We start from the raw sequence: 4,247 nt of genomic DNA, 5'->3' as shown, positions 1-4,247 counted from the left end.
ACTAGGCTTTTTTTCCCTATCGTTTAAATTTTACCCGGGCAGGGAAAGGAGTGCTGAAATGCAGTATCTTTTTCACACCTATTTACACATTCAAAGGCGGGCAAAGGTTGGACGGAGGAAAAACGCGCCTCTCCCGGGTCTCGCTGCTGGGGCGGACACGGCGGGCGCTGGACTAGGACTTACCTAGTGGGTGGGCCCGTGCAGGAGTCCCAGCCTTGCCCGGGCAGCAGAAACAATACTCCAGAGCACCGATCGCCCACTGCAGTACTGTTCCCGCTGCTAGGGCACGGCTGAGTGCGGGGCGCCGCGTCCCTCCTCGGCTCGCATAGCCTGCGCACGGCCCCGACCACCCCCAGCCCCTGGCATGCAGTTGCGCCCTCCCCGGACTCTGGCGGGGCCTCGTGGGTGGGGAAAGGGGGCAGAGGGGAGAGGAAGAGAGACGCAAGCCCCCGCCCACCTACCTGCTCCAGAGCTGGCCTGGGGAGCAGGCGCCCCGCGGGAGCGCACGTCCAGCAGAACCCCACCTTCCTACTTCCTCGCGAGGGGGTATAGCAGCGCCTCACGTTTTGAACCGTTTAAAGCACTTCAAAACATGAATTGCTGCTGCATCCCCTCGGAGTCAACGAAGGGGGATCGCTCTGGGGTACCTGCAGATGGAGAAAGACAAGGTGACTGGAAGGAAGCCTGGTCCCGCCCCGTCCAATGGCGAGGAATAAAGCAAAATGTCAGTCCAAATCGACGTACTTTTTAGAACTTCGCCGTTTGATTTCCAGGATCGGCAGGTGTAGTGAAAAATGTGACTCTCAATTTTTTTCCCCCCAGAGGATGAATCTTGGAAAAGTGTAGCGGTGAAAAGTCAAGGGCTGAGAGAGAGGAATTAGGGTGGGAAAGAATCTTACCTCTGAAGGTAAGAATAGTAAGAAAATAAATTGAGGCAGTTTGGCAACATCTGGATCACTCTTACCAGCTTCAAAGTCTTAGTGAAACTTCTACCTGATGTATATTATGACTAAGTCTCACTCAATGTCCCCACTAAAAAAAATAACTTTTCATTTATTGACTTAAAGAAGATCACCAAAATGTCTCTGGCAGCTTCAGCTAATTTTAACATATATGATAGCTGGGAAATATAGATCCATCCACAGAAGCATCAGACGTCCTCTTTAACTCGCCAGTGTTTCATTATTACAGCAAACACCCTGCTTTGAGTTCTTTTTAAAGGTATTAAAGAATGAGAGATAACTGTCCCGAGATGAAATATCTGGATGTTTACACATGAAACTGATTACTCAAACGTATTTATAAATATTTTATACCTTTCAACGTCACCTATCAAAACATAAATCAAAAAGTTTCAATACTTGACCTCAAATCACTCCTTCTTGTCTCAAGCAGTTCCACAGAAACTCTTTCACGTCCTGAAATGGCCGGCACTGTGCATACTCCTTAATGATTAACTCATTAGATACCACTTTTTCCTTTTTAAAATGGACACACATTAGTAATAAGTTACATGCATCCTCCCCCATACTGTTTAAAGGAAACAGTCAATTAAGCATAGAAGAAACTACTACCCTGTAACCCTCAATCACAAACCTAAAAGTTAAAACAACAAAACCGGTACAAAACTCTAATGGTTTTGAAAGTTAAAATACGTTTCGATACAAGTATTAGACACTCAAAGTATCCACGTCTGCTAAGTGTTTGGTTCATTTAAAAGTTACATCGGTTTTTCAAAACCAGTATAATGGATGCTGTGTCCTGTTTATTAGTTAATAAAATGTGCAGAGTATTCAATGAGACTAAGTACAAAATTCATAACACCAGACTGAGATCCAGCGTTACCAAATGCACTACTTGTGTCACTGTAAACTAATTTATTAATAATAACCCCGCTCCCTAAATTGGCACATACATTTAAGTGTCTCTAAATTTCATCTTGTTTTGGCTACGCTATTCACAAACAACTTTGACTTTTGGTATTAATGGAGATAAACGTCCTTGGTTGCCCTTAAAAAGAAAAAAACAAAAACAAAAACATGTTTAGCAAACGTACAGTTATACTTTAAAACTCCACAACCTTCTCCCAACTAAATATTTATGTTCCACACAAATATGTGAACCATCACATCAGATGTTAAAGTCATCACTAATTTAACATTTCCTTATTGACTACTTAGAAAAACAAAAGTTCATTCGAAATAGCAACGGTGTCAAAGGCGAAGGTCCCTTCCAGCTTGCTCTGCAAACTCACTGGAATCGAATTCACTTGTACTTTTCACTTAACCCCTTTTTTTTCTCTCCCAGTGACAGTACAACGATTTACATTCCTAAAAAGCCACCTTGCTCTCCTAGTTTATGGATTTCCCCTTAGATTGAAATTTACTTACGAAAAGAGATTACAAAGAGGCGTCTTGTCACTCCAGAAGAGAGTCAGTCGCTGATACAATAGACAAAGAATCGATACTTTTGAGTTGCCCATAGCCCCACACCCCTCCTTCCGAACTGAACTGTTTGGCCAGACCATTTAAGAGCCAAAGAATACGCCTCTTCCTCTGTTCATATTTTACAACGTTTTGTCTTAATTTTGTAGATGCCTTCTCCCCCCCACCACAGACACGATGTACCTTCCCTCGGCGCATTCGTGCCAACTTTCCCAATGTCAAGTTTCCTACAGGGAAAACTAAATAACCTTGAAAGTTTTAATAGGGAAAAGACAATGCAAAATTAATCACACATTTATTTCCAAGACATATTTTACTGCTTGCAAATTAAGAGCCACAAAAAGTCCATTTACAGTCTGTCAAAACCAGTCGATCCCGACCCTGGCGAGGCTGACAGGCGGTCACTGCCCCTTACTCGATTTTCTCTTCCCGCCCCTCCATGTTAGCTTTTTTCAGCCCGTTTCCTAAGAATTCTCCCGGCCGCACTCATGTGTCTGTTCGCCCACACCCCGACCCCCAAACGTGCTTCACAGCCCCAAAGCGACACAGAACTTTTTCAGCATTGTCACCAGATTCTTTTTCAGTCTGCCGTAACCAACGTTATTATAGGGAGAAACGCCAGCCAACAAGTCCCTTTTTAAAAAAATCGCATGTCACCTCTCGATCCACTCGAAAATGGCGCCGAAATCGAAGAACTTCTTAAATTTTGGCCCGCAGGCGGGAAGGGCCGAAAAGGGCACAGGGCGCCCAGTATAGCCGGTACAGAGCTGAAGAGCGGGGGTTCAGGGAGAAAAAAAGAGAAAATGGGAAATGGCAAAGCCACGGGCACAGGGTAGCGCAGAGCGCACCCAGACGCGTAGGACGGACGCCACCCCGCGCCCACCGGTTCCCCCGCAGTGTCCTCTGAGCTGCCCGGAGGGAGCAAGGTGGCTGCGCAAAGCCTCTGGCGCGGTGCTTGCTGGGGGTGCCTGACTTGGTTGGGGGAGGAAAAGCGGGGCCTCGGACCGCAGGAGCTTAGCGCTCTTCCCACGCGTTTGAGGCCAGCCTCGTCGGGACTCCCCTGCCCTCTCCACCCTGTCAAGACCTCAGGGAGAGAGGCCCCGGGGCAGGCCCCGTACGTGCAGGCCGTCCGCTGGGGGGACAGAGCCCGGAGGGAGGGAACAACTGTCTGCACACGTCCCAGTCCAAGAAGGGAAACTGATTGTAAGACTGACCGGGGCAACAGGAGGGAAACGAGCCCTTACTGGGAATGCTACAGGCTGTTAGGGATGGAGAGTCAGTTTTCTTAGGTGTGAGAATGGTATTGAAGGTAAGTAGGAGGATGCCCTTATTCTCAGAAGATGCAGGCTGGAGTGGCGAGGTGAAATGTCACCAAGGCTGCAGTTTTCAAACGATACAGCTAACACAGGCACACATTGTGCCAGAGAGAGGAAGCAAGTGTTGCAGTGTTGCAGTGTGTTGTTACATCCAGGTGGGGGGTAAACGGACGTTCGTTGTGCTGTTCTTTCAACTTTCCTATTTGCAAAATTTCATAATAAAAATTTACGCAGGGCTCAGACCGAGCGGGTTCTGGACGGGAAGGGCAATGGGTAGCGCTGGCCGGCAGCGGCCAGCGCCCCGGGCACGGGACGCAGGCCCGAAGAGGCCCCGGGGGTCTCGGGGCAGGTGGGCTGCCAGGCGCACAGCGAAGCGGAGGAGCTGCGGAGCGCGCCGGCCGGGCCAGGGGGCTCCGCGGGCGGCTCTCAGCCACCCCGGGTCCGACTCCGACTAGCTCCGCTCAGCGCTGCAGGGCCGCCCGCGCCG

At 48.8% G+C, this 4,247-nt stretch overlaps 1 long non-coding RNA gene across 1 annotated transcript in view; it reads right to left on the bottom strand.

The window, feature by feature from the left end:
• The window catches only part of LOC112400687 (uncharacterized), a 2,703-nt gene extending 2,167 nt beyond the window's left edge, over positions 1–536 (bottom strand). The window contains exon 1 of the long non-coding RNA XR_003003451.1: positions 462–536. This is a non-coding gene — a long non-coding RNA (uncharacterized LOC112400687). The remainder of the gene's footprint in view (positions 1–461) is intronic.
• Positions 537–4,247: the final 3,711 nt, after the last annotated feature.

The sequence above is a fragment of the Neophocaena asiaeorientalis genome, unplaced genomic scaffold (assembly GCF_003031525.2).
Source record: "Neophocaena asiaeorientalis asiaeorientalis breed wild unplaced genomic scaffold, Neophocaena_asiaeorientalis_V1.1 scaffold1019, whole genome shotgun sequence".
Classification (NCBI taxonomy): Eukaryota; Metazoa; Chordata; class Mammalia; order Artiodactyla; family Phocoenidae; genus Neophocaena; species Neophocaena asiaeorientalis.
Note: the sequence above shows the minus strand (reverse complement) of the source record. Positions and strands in the feature narration are given on the sequence as shown.